The following is a 15,858-nucleotide window of genomic DNA, read 5'->3' as shown; positions in this document are numbered from 1 at the left end:
TTTAAATTTAATTTTAGGTTGAGAATACCAACTGAATGGTTGTAAGCTGCTGCTGATTTAATATTTAGTTCTTTGATCACTACTTTGCCTTCATTAATATTTTTATTCAAGGTTTACAATTTTGCTATTAAACTGTGTTTTATTTATTATTTTACATTAGTTCTTATTTTATATTTTAGCAATTTAAGTTAATATTCCCAATTTTTTTTCCATATCTAGTTTGCTAGGGATCATGTAGAGGCGCCAGTTTCTGGTAGAATAATTTATTGAAGCCAAATGGACATGACGGTTTTTGTGTAATTAAGGTTATTTATTGTTTGGGTTTGAAGCTTATTTATTTCTGATTCTCTTTAGATTTACCAGTTTTTTATAGTGCTAAATTTATTTGTTGTGATCAAGTTCATTTAAACTCTTTAACTGCCTATTTGTCTGTTGCCCATCTAAGAATACTTATTGCCGATGTAATAACTGTGATTTTTTGGGATTGTATAGGTTTACTTTCTGTAATAAATGGTCATGATTTATATTATTTTCATTTATATTGTTTCTCAAATATTATGAGTGTTTAGGTTTAAAATATGATTAATTGGCAGCAGTGTAATTAATCTTATATCAGGTATTGCACTATGATGATTCCTCTAAAGATCATCAAATATAACTGCTCAACCTCATCCTTCAAATTTAGTACATGAATTAGATTTATGAGATAGAACTGCCTGGATATTCCTTAAGATTTCTGGCATTAATGTTTTTAGATCTGTTGACACATTATACAAGGGACCAAATTTTTTTCATAGTGCTCGAAATTTTTGAACTGGTTCTGAGTATTTTAGTTCTGCTGACTCCAAAAATGCCATCCATGTTGTTATAGCACCTCCTGTTTATGAGATATTTATGGTATCATTTTATGTTGCTCTTATAACTACTTTGGTTTTACTCCACAATTTGTAAATTGATTGTTTGTATAGTACTGATTATATACATAATAGCTCTGATCACATTATTGTTGCATACATACTTTACCTATTCTGAGATTTATTTCTGTTTTTATAGGCATTGACATGGTATCATCATGAAGAAAATCTATGAATAATACAGATGTGTTTTTTTTCATCTGTGGGAACTATCATTCAGTTAGCAACAAAATGCCGTACTTTACATTATAAAAAAGAGCTTATTTGGCCTATTTCAGAGTAAAACTGGGAGACCAATATAAGACCTGGGCACCTCACAATGTATGTAAAACATACACAGAGCGCATGTGACAGTGGAAAAATAGGAAAAGGAAGTGCTTGAAATTTGGGGCACCAATGATATGGCGAGAAGAAATAAACCGACTGCTACTTTTGTTCAATGAATTTAAATGGTATCAATTTCAATAACTGGAAAAAGGTTTCAGACTCAGAGGAGATATCTGGTCATCAGGGGAAGACAAATACTTGAAAACTATGCTGAGCAAAATAATAGTGACTTTGCAGGTTCTTCATAGCTGTAACTGACTTCAGCTGAGTGGAACTGAATGACCTCATTAGAAATCCAAGCTTTACAAAAAAGTAATCAGAATTGTTAGTTTCCAGTCTGGCGGAGAAACACGGTCTGTTACTAATATCAAAAGTCACATTTTGTCACAAAAGAGAAACAAACGTCCAGCTATTCTTCACAACAGATAACGAATTTGATTTTTGCACCAATGGGGAAAGACTAAGGAATGAAACTGTGCATAAGAAGATACACACCAAGTGAATGGTGGTTATTATCTGTAGATAGCTCCGAACATGACCTAAGATGTGTTCTTTTGCGTTATGGGAATAAATATATGTCACTCCCAGTCAATCAAACAGCTACTATGCTTGAAAATCAAGTTATAGCAGCCACAGTCCTGGAGAAGATCTTATACCACAATCAACAATAGTTTACCTGTGTTGATCTGAAGATGATGAATTTTTCTTCTAGGACAAGGGGGGGGGGCTACACCAAATCCTCATTCTTTTATATGTCTATGGGGCTCTAGAGCTAAAGACCAACATTGAGTGAGAGGATAGTGTCCTCTTAGAGGAAGTGTGATTCTTGGAGAAAACACAGATCATCACGGAATGTTTGGTTGACAGCAACAAGATTGTATTGCAACCATTCTATATAAGATTTTGATTAATGAAGCAGTTAATCAAGGCTTTGAACAGAAATGAAATATGTTCTGGCTATATACTCCAGTATGAAGAAAATAAAAGCAGGTATATTTGATGGCTCACAAATCTGCCAGCTCATAAACGACCAGAAATTTCCAGGACTCAATGAAAGACACTGAGATCGCCATGTGATCGTCATTCTACATGGCAGAATTTCCTTGGAAAGTATAACTATGAATAACTAGAAGAACTATTGGAGATTATGCTCTCTACTTTTTATTCACTTGGTTTTAGCATGAGCATAAAATTATACAATGTGCACAGTCATCTGGACAGAGTCCAGGTTGTCTTGGTGATATGAAGGAGGAAAAGCGTGAGAATTTTCATCGGAAAATAAGTTCAGTGACAGAACGATATCATGGATGATGGCTAGAGGCATGATTTTTTCGCATTAAAGATAAACGTGACAGAAGATATTTTGCAATGTCTTTACGAATATGAAAATTATGATATTATTTCCACGAATTAAAGTGTTAAGGTTATTTTAAAGCGAAATTTACTTATTTCGTGATAAACGCGATATTACAGCGAAATTTGCAGAGAATAACGAGCTTGTAATTTTGTTCCAAGATATGCATGAAGGGAAAGGAGAGACAGAACAAATATTCCTCAACCAAACAGAAATACCTGTTACCTCTAATATTCTGTGAAATCTCTTCATGGCACAGCGCCAATGAATTAAAGTGTTCACGGATGGCCAAGCATTTTCTAATGATTCGACACAAATATTGCAGACATTGACACCAGGGTTCTTGCGAAACGAAATGTCTGGAATGTTGTTTTCAGGGTGGCTGGGAATCCCACCTCAGCTTGTCTCCTGAAGCTATAGTGCTAATTTTTTTTGGAAATCGCTAATGACGTCTACTGGCTGCATGACTAACTAAACAAAGGACTGATGTCTTTCGGCGTTGTGGTTCAGGTAAAATAAGTAAAGTGACCATAGTCACTACTATGTTGGATCTACAACTAGGCATGTGGACTCCATTGTTCTAATCGGTAGCAGTCGGCAACAGTCGGGAAACATCGTGCCATAGTGATTTATAGATATTCTGTGCCAACTGGGCAGCGTACTGCAGCTGTAATGTCACTATTTGTGGTTTTTTGCGCTATTTTCATTGTGATTTGCGGTCGCAGGCGCATAGCACAGTTGCCTTCTACTACATTTGAGAAAATGAATCCGACTGTCAGGAGCTGCTGGAAGTTCAAACATAAATTTCTGTTGCCTGCACTGATTCTTACGGTACATGGAGGCGGAGTTTGTTTCCCTCCACATCCCACTTCCCCTGCAGCATAGTCTCTACTCTCCTCACTCGCTGCAACAGCTGCTCGCCAAATACGCAGTTATAGTTTGTGCGGTAGGAGCGAAGGTGGGTCGTCCGAAAATTCTTATGATGCACAGCAGGGATAAACAGTTTTCGAGTGAAAGTTTACACGTTTTGGACAGTAATATTTTGACGCATAAATTTTGTAATGTTTGTATCGAATGGAAGAGAAATATACTAAATCGAAACATTGTTTTTAAAAATACAGAACATTTAGAATGTAAATTAAGCACTTCAACAGTAAAACAATAGGCAACAACAGAACCCTCGTTAGATAAGTAAAGAAAGCTTAATGTGAGAAACAACTATGATGCTGCTCAAAGCAAACATCTTGTTGGAGAAGGTAGAGAACCCTGCAGTCCAGAAATGGCTTCAAAGGTATGTACCAGGTATGTACTATCAATAAAACCTCACTGATAGTAAACTAAGATTTCTACAACTTCTGATAACGATTTTCCTTTGTTCTGTTGGTTAGGATCTACAGACTTTCCCTCAGCCAACCGACCAAGGAAACAATACACCCCACACTGTGCAAATGAAATACACTGAAGTGACGAAAGTTACAGGATAGTGATACACACATATGCAGATGGCGGAAGTATTTGATTCATGTGAAAGGGTTTCCAACGTGATTATGACTCCATGACAGGATTTAACAGACTTGGTAATTGGAGCATTCCATTTCGGAAAGCGTTAAGGAATTTAATGTTCTGAAATCCACTGTGTCAATAATGTGCTGAGAAGGTCAAATTTCAGGCATTATTTCTCACCACATACAATGCAGTGGCCAACAGTCTTCACTTAAAGACCTAGAGCATCAGCATTTTCGCAGAGTTGTCAGTGGTAACAGACAAGCAATACTGCTTGAAATAACTGGCGTTAAAGGGCTATGGCAGGAGACGACCGACGCGAGTGCCTTAGCTAACAGCATAACATCGCTTGCAGTGCCTGGTGACCATATCAGTTGGAACCTAGATGACTGGAAAACTGTATCCAGGTCAAGTGAGACCAATTTCAGTTGGTAAGAGCTGATGGTAGGGTTTGGGTGTGATGCAGATCCCACAATGCCATGGACACAAGCTGTAAACAAGGCACTATGGAAGCCGTTGGTGGCTCGATAATGGTGTGGGCTGTGTTTATATGGAATAGGCTGGATCCTTCGGTCCAAATAGACCGATTGTTGACTGGAAATTGTTATGTTTGGCTATTTGGAGACCATTTGCATCAATTCATAGACTTCATGTTCCCAAGCAGTAATAGCATTTTAAGGACAATTCGAGCTAATGACTTTGCCAGCCAGAAGATGCGCTCCGTCGTCAGGACACAAGTGGCCCATCGGGACCATCCGACCGCCGTGTCACCCTCGGCTGAGGATGCAGATAGGAGGGGCGTGTGGTCAGCACACTGCTCTCCCGGTCGTTATGATGATTTTCTCTGACCAGAGCCGCTACTATTCGATCGAGTAGCTCCTCAATTGGTACCATGAGGCTGAGTGCACCACGGAAAATGGCAACAGCACATGGCGGCCCAGATGGTGACCCATCCAAGTGCCGGCCACGCCCGACAGTGCTTAACTTCGGTGATCTGACGGGAACCAGTGTATCCACTGTGGCAAGGCCGTTGCCTGGCCAGCCAGATAGGTTGACATAAATCCCACCAAACATACATGGGACATAATGGAGAGGTCAGTTCAGGCACAAAATCCTGCACTGGCAACACATTTGCAATTACGGATGGCTACAGAGGCAGCATGGTTCAATATTTCTGCAAGGGGCTACCAACGACTTGTTGAGTCCATGCCATGTTGAGTTTCTGCACTACACCGGGCAAAAAGAGGTCCAACATTATGTTTAGAGGTGTCCCATGACTTTTGTCACCTAAGTGTACTAACAAGTGTAACACATTCTTTAGAAGGGAAATCACCCTTGGCTCTAATTTGTCACTAAACTAAGAACTCTACAGGCTGCTGTGTGTTCATAGTCTTCATCAGAACTCAAGATCCAGCGCTTAACAGGAAATGCTTTTGTTAGAATGTCTGTTCTCAAGCGATCTTGCATGTTTTGCAGGCTTTTGAAGTTAACCATTATAATGTAAAGTACGTAATAACTTGATTCTGTCCTGTATGTGTTAAAATGTTGTGAACTACGAGAGGGAATTATGGGAGAACATTTAATTCACATCATTTTCAGGGATAATAAATTCACCTTATTTGATGATATCTTGCGAAAGAATTTGAAAGCACCAAAGAGCTTAATGCCATTGTGTTAAAAACAAAGTATTGTTTTTGTATGTCAGACAAAATCAAACACTTGTTCCATTCATACCTATGGAAAACTTCCCAGATATTTCAATTTCATAGTATCTCGAGACTGTCTAGAGTAAATGGGGAAGTTGGTTTAAAGCCACCTGTTACATGCATACAAATTCTCTATCCTCCACTCGTTTTTCAAACAATTGACACTAAAATCTGTTCCCATGGTGAAATGGTTGCCCAATTTTGCCATGTGGCAAATTCCAATCAAAATTTGATTTTGAAAGGTGTAGGATTATTGCACACGTTGTTTGGAATTAGAAGAGTCTTCTTTATTCCCATCTGCTGGTTTCAAAAATAATAGAACTGAAGGAGAGGATGATTGTAATAGCTTCTGGCCATGTTGCTAAACTAGTTGGTACGATTATTGAGAGATTTAGAGGTTCATCAAAAGGTGAAGTGGCTCTCCTCTTGCTAAATGTTTGTATTTTAGTTGTTAACAAAATTGAAAAGCACATGTCCCAAAGTGATGCTAGCATGTTATTTAGACTTTTGAATGATTTATTTCGTCCACCTAATGTAATTTAGCCAGGCTATACCACCATTTCGTCAGTAAAAGAAAAACGACAAAAATTACCTATCTTTAAAGAGTTAAAATAGTCTGGTATTATTTCTGGGTATTTTGCTTTTAAAGACACTCTGCTAAATCAAACTGAAAAAAGTTGTGATTCAGTCACTGCAAGCTCTGAAATTAATGCACCTGTACTTTACAAATGCTCTCTTAATGTCTGTTTGGGTTCCCTGTTCATCCACTGACACAGAATTTTTTAAAAGTATAATTCATTTCAGTGGCCAAAAATGACTAATGAAAAGGAGCTCCCTTGTAGCATGTGCAGAAGATAAGATTACGTAGGATGGCCCAATGATAATGTAATGTAAGTGTTGTGTAAACATAATCAGGACTATAATAAAATAATACTGAATGTAATGTGTACATCTATCATTCATTTAAATAATTCAGAACCACAATAATTGGACATCTAATTATTAATTTTAGAATTTAATTAATGTGAAATTAAAGCAATATGGAAACATCTGCATTGTGAAATCATGCGAAAATTAGTATCCTTCTCACAGGATCGTACAGAAAGTAATGCAAAGAAATCTTGCCTCCAACGATGGGACGTACATATGATGGTGGACTTTTGTTGGAGCATCCAGTGTGAATGCCCAATGTCAGTGCATCAGAGGAGAAAACTGAAATGAGGATTCAGTGACCTAGTGTAAGAAAACCAATGAACCAAATGCAGCTTACGTATAAATAAATAATGATGGTTATACTGATACGATTTCTTAGCAAAAAGGAAGTTCTTTGAATGATCCAAATGCTATCTGTATTTAATGTTATGTGAGAGATGCAGACCAGTATGGTTAGACTGGTGTACAATATGAATAAGTTATATCTAAAAAAAACTAGAGCTGATGAGGCAAAACTGAAAGCATTTTTGGAATTGGTGGCCCAGATAAAACCATAAATAGGTCAAAGTCGTAAGGCACCAAACTAACTGCTGCCAAGCATTATTTACCCTACTGAGATTACAAACCTGTTATGAATTATGGCTGAAGCAAAGAATTGTCAGATCAGCATGAGACCAAAATACTTCATTGGAAGATGCTTACATGACCAGAATAATCATTTCCATCAGATAACCGAGTTTTATACAGTGTCTCACTATTTTGTTCTTGCAAATGATATCAGAAGTTAAAACCTCATAGAAAGATTTTGTGCATGTTGTACATTACTGTATTTGCCGAAAATACAATATTTAATAACCTGTTGAAAATAATATACTGTCATATTTTCAGTATGTGCTTCTATGACAGTAAGGGAGAACACAAATCTTAGTAAGCATAAGAAGTATTTAAAAATATATTACGTTTTATATTGAGATACAGGTGTTTTTGCACATTTTAATACCAGTTTACAAGTAAGAAGCACTTGTTTTGTTCTTATGTAATATTTATCAGTAGTAGTATATCTGAGCAAAAGATGTCATCTTTATTCAAGAAGCATCTGCATTATCTACAAATAATGATTTCATAAACTGCACATATTTAAAGGTTAGGCTTATACAGTACCTTCTTTATTCATTCCTGTTGCAACTCAAGTTATTCTTTTGCATGACAACGGAATGTATGAGTACAGATATCAATGGAACAATGTCAGGTGACATCACTGTCAAAGGGAGTTTTCACACTAGTTGGAACATCAACATATCAGTTTACTTAACCTAGTGACAAATGGTGAAAGTGAGGTTATGACATACTGTCCATGGTGCAAAAAGCCAGAATGTAGTATCAGAATTAAGGAACTAAAGGTGATAAAGTTTGTTAATAGCGAAACCAAAATTCATACGGAATGTTTTTGTTCAATTCTGCAAGGTAAACAACAGAAAAGTGTAACTACATTTCCAAACATCGACATTTATTTGCTAGCAGAAAAATATACATAAAATTATTTATAAGGGACTACATAGCCTGTTAACCTTATCAGGTATGATTGCCCTCCAGCATAGCAAATAATGTCAGAAAAAATTATACTTTTCTCCTCCAGTACAGCTGACTATTTCACTTACGAAAAGATTGTTCAATGAAAATTACATCTATTTCTTCTTATTTACACAAAGTGTAGGTGTCAGTCCTGCTCAGTAATGGTAAAATCTAAATAATGTTTCACTTTCAAATGTCTGACATCTAGTGGAAGAACAGGCAATGTAAAAAAATATCAAAGTTGTCATGGAACATCTGCAATGTCCAAACACCAAAGTAAATAATGACTAATAAGATTCAAAAGAATGAAATGCATTACTATAACATCTGTATGTGCAGTGAAAATAAGTTAATTTTTTAAGTTGACAGATGACAACAGTTCTGCCCCACCAGTGTCAGCATCAGTATTTTCCCAGGAAGAAACCTTGACTTTGACACACTGTGCCATGAACAGTCTGCATTGATGCTGCTATTGTAAATGTATTATAGAGTCTTTTGATACTGCATTCTGTCAGGTGTCAACTGCCTAAGTGAAATAATGCAATACCAGTTTTCTGATTGGCCTGTAAATATTCAGATCGAGCAATATTTTGGAAACGCTACAACAGAATTCTCTTTTTTTGCACTAGCCTTGAAACACTTGATCTTGTTCTTCTCCAGTAATCTAGATCGCGTTAATAGGCTCATATGCCTGCTGTATTGGAAATTATTTTCTTTTGCATTCTGGAGACTTTTCATTGGTGCCATTTTGCAGTTGGGCAAGATATTAAGAATGAAGATCTTTGACTGACTCTATTAGACAGCTGGAGTTTGATATAGAATTTAGATAGTGATAATATATAAGAAGTTCTAAACTGGGCTGTTCCAGCTTGTGCACCCACTGACAAATGGCTAATGTGTAGATAGTCAGGTGATCGGATTGTAGCCTACGTGATTTTACTACAAAGGCCGTGCTCCCACGGAAATGGATGAAATGTTGCCCATCCTGCCCCCCCCCCCTCCTTAATTCAGTATGGACCGTTGATGTACGTAGAAAAAATGTATAAACAGCCATGAAAAATAGAAAGAGAACCTCTGCAGAGGTTGGTGGTAGAGAAAGCTGTATTATAAATGACAAATCGCCTAAAGAAGATAGCATCACAGTGGAAACGGCCAAGCCTGCAGGACCTACTGGAATCCATTGGCTGAATAGAATAATGAAGATAGTGTAGGCCTCTGGAGATAGGACAAATGCAGTTATTACACTATTTTTAAGAGGGGTAACAAGGTGCTCCATCAAAACTACAGAGAAATAGTATTACTGTAGTTTCGCATGAAGATTATGAAAAGATAATTTACAGAAAATCATAAACAAGATAGAACCACAGCCGGCCGCGGTGGTCTAGCGGTTCTGGCGCTGCAGTCCGGAACCGCGGGACTGCTACGGTCGCAGGTTCGAATCCTGCCTCGGGCATGGGTGTGTGTGATGTCCTTAGGTTAGGTAGGTTTAAGTAGTTCTAAGTTCTAGGGGACTTATGACCTAAGATGTTGAGTCCCATAGTGCTCAGAGCCATTTGAACCATTTGATAGAACCACAATTAATTGATGGGATAATAGAGAAGGGTGGCAGAGGCTTTGTGAATGACCTACATAAGCAGAAATGTTTCAGAAAGAAGAAGTAGTGAATCTGATTTTGTGCCTTGAACTAGCATCAAATATTAGGATGTATAACGGATGAGTACTGGTTGGGGGCATCATTCATATTTTACTGAAGACATAGCTGCATGAGATAAAGTAACTGTTTCGTCATATTGCTTCACAGGATGCTTATTACAATAATATGTTTATTGAATCATATACAGATTAGTGGCTTAGTTGATTTTTTACCGTCGGCTTCTCCTTTTAAGTGACCACTTTGCAAATACATCACCACGTGCATAGTTCATTGTTAGCTGCAACAGGCAGAAGACAGACGTTGTTGGTGCTGCATATTTTAGCAGTTTTGAAAAATCTATGCAGTACTCAAGTTTATTTATATATATAAAAGCCGACTTACGAATTTTCCTTTGTGTGAGACCACTTGTACCAGTTCGTGTGAAAATTTAAACTTTTAGATTTGCATATTTTACTATTTGTGTCGTTGCTGTGTAATCTTTCATTGATTGTATCGATACCCATTTGTATTTTGATATAAAGTGAAATTTTGAACATTCGCGAGTGCCGTGATAAACTCCTACCATTATTGTCAATTGTAGGCTTAAACTTAATTACACTCTTCAAATCTTTGAGAACGGTAGGCCTATCGTAGTTCAAAACAGTCATTCTCCAATTTCATTGTACAATTACTTGAGAGTAGATTATTTTGAGAATTTTCGGCCGCTTAAAAAAACTATTTCCGTAAGTTACCGGTACGAGTGTTCTGGAAGTGTAATTTATTTCCTAGCTAATCAGTGTTTGTGGTTCACAGTTTTGCCAAAGAACACATCACCCCTGAACTTCATTCGAGATCAACACAAATAAACGTGCGTTTTTGAGAATTTTCGGAAGCTAGCATTGTCTTTTGGAGGATCTACAAACAGCCGTTTGTGATTTAGTTACTGTAGCAGATTTTCTTACTATCGTATTGTGTTACATGTAATTTTCCCATAAGAGGTGTAGCCCTATATATTCTCTGCATTTATCGTAAATTAACTATGTTTTCGAGTTTGTTAACAACAATGATTAACATCAAAATGTTTTACGAATCTAGTAATAGTTACCACAGGATTTAGTGTTGCTTTAATAGAAATCTCGTGTTGTGGATTTGCTTCGGTTCCTATAGGGAAGCAGCAACTTTTTGGCTCAAGACATTAAAAGTTCATCAGCGGTCTTAAATTAAAGTTATTTCTTCTCTGCAATGTAATACATTGCACGAGCTGAACTGCAATCCCAATGTGAATGCTATGAGTTTGTTGATGTTCATAAGCAGCTGGAAATCTCCCTGACTACTGTCAAATGATTGGCAGGTGCTATGAATCGATTTATTTGAAAAGCTCTCAAGATTCGTGTACCTGTGATACCTGTATTAAATGGACCTCAAGTACTATTCTCTCCTATGGGTCCTGTCTCCTCTGCAGAATGTACAGAATCTGTAATTACTTACCAACTTGACTGTGAGTGGCGTGTCAATGGTAGATCTAGTCGTCCTGCACAGGGTAGATGGGGACCAGGGAGGACTCAGTTTGTTGTACTGCTCCCCCTACCCAACAAGTTTGTGGTGGTCTTTCACTGAAACTGAGCCAATGGGACTCGCTTCACCTGTTTTGGGGAAACCTGTTTCGTCAGGTGTCAAGAGGAGGCAAACGCAAAAGGGTAGGGCGTCAATTAACCGTTGGCAGTTCAAACATACAGCGAATGATTATATCCATTAGGGAAATGGCAACAAGGGACAGGAAAGTACACCAGGAGCTTTCAGGGTGTATGCCTGGGGTCAAATTGTACATGTTGAAGAGGTCATTCCAGCAGCCATTGGGGGAACAGGATGCAACCAACTGCACATTGTGGCACACATTGGAACAAATGATCCTGCCATGGGCTCTGAGATCATTCTTCGGTCATTCAGTGACTGGCAGAGAAGGTTGAGAAAACCAGTGATACGCATGGATTTTCAACGAAGCTCAAAATTTGCAGCACTGTCCACAGAACTGTGGCCCTTAGGTTCTGAGTCAAGCTGAAGGACTGAACCAGAGACTTCGAAGTTTCTGTGATAAGCTAAGCTGCAACTTCCCAGACTTGCGGTCATACACTCCTGGAAATGGAAAAAAGAACACATTGACACCGGTGTGTCAGACCCACCATACTTGCTCCGGACACTGCGAGAGGGCTGTACAAGCAATGATCACACGCACGGCACAGCGGACACACCAGGAACCGCGGTGTTGGCCGTCGAATGGCGCTAGCTGCGCAGCATTTGTGCACCGCCGCCGTCAGTGTCAGCCAGTTTGCCGTGGCATACGGAGCTCCATCGCAGTCTTTAACACTGGTAGCATGCCGCGACAGCGTGGACGTGAACCGTATGTGCAGTTGACGGACTTTGAGCGAGGGCGTATAGTGGGCATGCGGGAGGCCGGGTGGACGTACCGCCGAATTGCTCAACACGTGGGGCGTGAGGTCTCCACAGTACATCGATGTTGTCGCCAGTGGTCGGCGGAAGGTGCACGTGCCCGTCGACCTGGGACCGGACCGCAGCGACACACGGATGCACGCCAAGACCGTAGGGTCCTACGCAGTGCCGTAGGGGACCGCACCGCCACTTCCCAGCAAATTAGGGACACTGTTGCTCCTGGGGTATCGGAGAGGACCATTCACAACCGTCTCCATGAAGCTGGGCTACGGTCCCGCACACCATTAGGCCGTCTTCCGCTCACGCCCCAACATCGTGCAGCCCGCCTCCAGTGGTGTCGCGACAGGCGTGAATGGAGGGACGAACGGAGACGTGTCGTCTTCAGCGATGAGAGTCGCTTCTGCCTTGGTGCCAATGATGGTCGTATGCGTGTTTGGCGCCGTGCAGGTGAGCGCCACAATCAGGACTGCATACGACCGAGGCACACAGGGCCAACGCCTGGCATCATGGTGTGGGGAGCGATCTCCTACACTGGCCGTACACCACTGGTGATCGTCGAGGGGACACTGAATAGTGCACGGTACATCCAAACCGTCATCGAACCCATCGTTCTACCATTCCTAGACCGGCAAAGGAACTTGCTGTTCCAACAGGACAATGCACGTCCGCATGTATCCCGTGCCACCCAACGTGCTCTAGAAGGTGTAAGTCAACTACCCTGGCCAGCAAGATCTCCGGATCTGTCCCCCATTGAGCATGTTTGGGACTGGATGAAGCATCGTCTCACGCGGTCTGCACGTCCAGCACGAACGCTGGTCCAACTGAGGCGCCAAGTGGAAATGGCATGGCAAGCTGTTCCACAGGACTACATCCAGCATCTCTATGATCGTCTCCGTGGGAGAATAGCAGCCTGCATTGCTGTGAAAGGTGGATATACACTGTACTAGTGCCGACATTGTGCATGCTCTGTTGCCTGTGTGTATGTGCCTGTGGTTCTGTCAGTGTGATCATGTGATGTATCTGACCCCAGGAATGTGTGAATAAAGTTTCCCCTTCCTGGGACAATGAATTCACGGTGTTCTTATTTCAATTTCCAGGAGTGTATGTGTGCACTACACATCAGAGGCTGTTACTCAGGTAGCTGACTGTATGGGGCGCACAGAAGAGTTTTTTAGATTAGGTGACTCTCCATGCATTCCGGATAACGATAGCTGCAGGAAATCCAGAAGTATCTGTGTAAGATCGAAAGAAATCTCTCCCACAGGTGAGAGTATTAAAATCCTAATGGCCATCTGCCAAAGCATTCACAAGAAAGTGCCAGACTTTGAAGCCCTCATGATAAGCAGTGAAGCACACATAATACTAGGTGCAGCTGGTTGAAATCTGAAATTGATAGCAGTGAGATTTTTGGGGAAAATTTAAGTGTATATCAAAATGATAAGGCAAATGTGATATCAAGGTGTTGTATTTGTCAAAGTAGACAAGAAACTCAAATCCACCGAGGAGAAATTGAAGGTACAAAAAAAAAAAAAAAAAAGGTTCAAATGGCTCTGAGCACTATGGGACATAACATCTGAGGTCATCAGTCCCCTAGAACTTAGAACTACTTAAACCTAACTGACCTAAGGACATCACACACAGCCATGCCCAAGGCAGGATTCGAACCTGCGACTGTAGCGGTCGCGCGGTTCCAGACTGAAGCACCTACAACCGCTCGGCCACTATGGCCGGCATTGAATGTACATGTGTGATTATTTGGGTAAGAGTCAGCTTCAGGGGTGGGCATAAAATGGTAATTGGATCCTTGTATGACCTACCAGACTCATCTCCTGATGTAACCAAAAACTTTAGAGAGAACCTCTGTTTACTTGTACATATGTTGCCAATGATTGGTGGGGACCTTAATTATAAAACAATCAACTGGGAAAATTACAGTTTTGTTGATGGTGGGCATGATAAAACATCCTGTGAAACTTTACTAAATGCCTTCTCTGAAAACTACCTAGAGCAGATAGCCAAGAACCCCACTCATGATGGAAATATGTTGGCTTTAATGGCAACAAATAGACCTGACCTCTTTGAGGATATCCACATCAAAACTAATATATGCAAACTAGATAAAAAATCAGTAGTGCCATACCTTGATGACGAACTTGAAACTTTCAGCACAGGGCAGGAGCATGTTGATTGATTAATTAATGAATTGGGAGGGGTTACGGGAGGGACCAAATGGTGAGGTCATCAGTTCCATGATTACAAAGTTAGCCACAGAAGAAAGAGGGACCACCAAAAGTGGATGGATCGTCAGGGGAGTCAAATTATAAAATAATGAAGATTGGAACACACACAGTAAAAACCATAAAAGATGAGACCAAATCTAAAAACTGGAAAAATGGGGTGGTCTTTCCAAGGGGGAATGGTCATGGAGGTCCCAGACCAAGAAGACTGGAAAAGAGGTCCCAACCACAACCACCCTGACCCTGCTCCAAGAATAAAGTAAAACCTTACATCTGGAAATAAAAACCTCTTTCACAGAGGAAACTGAGGACCAGGCCAACCATCCATGAATTATCTGCTAATATTGTTGTTGTTGTGGTCTTCAGTCCTGAGACTGGTTTGATGCAGATCTCCATGTTACTCTATCCTGTGCAAGCTTCTTTATCTCCCAGTACGTACTGCAGCCTACATCCTTCTGAATCTGCTTAGTGTATTCATCTCTTGGTCTCCCTCTACAATTTTTACCCTCCACTCTGCCCTCCAATACTAAATTGGTGATCCCTTGATGCCTCAGAACATGTCCTACCAACCGATCCCTTCTTCTAGTCAAGTTGTGCCACAAACTCCTCTTCTCCCCAATTCTATTCTGTACCTCCTCATTAGTTATGTGATCTATCCATCATATCTTCAGCATTCTTCTGTAGCACCACATTTCGAAAGCTTCTATTCTCTTCTTGTCCAAACTATTTATCGTCCATCTTTCACTTCCGTCCTTTCAAGACACTGTCCATTCCGTTCAACTGCTCTTCCAAGTCCTTTGCTGTCTCTGACAGAATTACAATGTCATCGGCATACCTCAAAGTTTTTATTTCTTCTCCATGGATTTTAATACCTACTCCGAAATTTTCTTTTGTTTCTTTTACTGCTTACTCAATATACAGCACTGTCTCACTCCCTTCCCAACCACTGCTTCCCTTTCATGTCCCTCGACTGTTACAACTGCCATCTGGTTTCTGTACAAATTGTAAATAGCCTTTTGTTCCCTGTATTTTACCCCTGTCACCTTCAGAATTTGAAAGAGAGTATTCCAGTCAACATTGTCAAAAGCTTTCTCTAAGTCTACAAATGCTAGAAACGTAGGTTTGCCTTTCCTTAATCTTTCTTCTAAGATAAGTCGTAAGGTCAGTATTGCCTCACGTGTTCCAGTATTTCTACGGAATCCAAACTGATCTTCCCCGAGGTCGGCTTCTA

At 40.0% G+C, this 15,858-nt stretch overlaps 1 pseudogene; it reads right to left on the bottom strand.

Annotated features, from left to right (window-relative positions):
• Nucleotides 1–5,015: 5,015 nt before the first annotated feature.
• On the bottom strand, nt 5,016–5,133 carry LOC126254303 (5S ribosomal RNA; annotated as a pseudogene).
• Between the last annotated feature and the right edge of the window lie 10,725 nt (nt 5,134–15,858).

This window comes from Schistocerca nitens, chromosome 4, assembly GCF_023898315.1.
Source record: "Schistocerca nitens isolate TAMUIC-IGC-003100 chromosome 4, iqSchNite1.1, whole genome shotgun sequence".
Classification (NCBI taxonomy): Eukaryota; Metazoa; Arthropoda; class Insecta; order Orthoptera; family Acrididae; genus Schistocerca; species Schistocerca nitens.
This window is presented reverse-complemented; position numbering and strand designations above follow the sequence as displayed.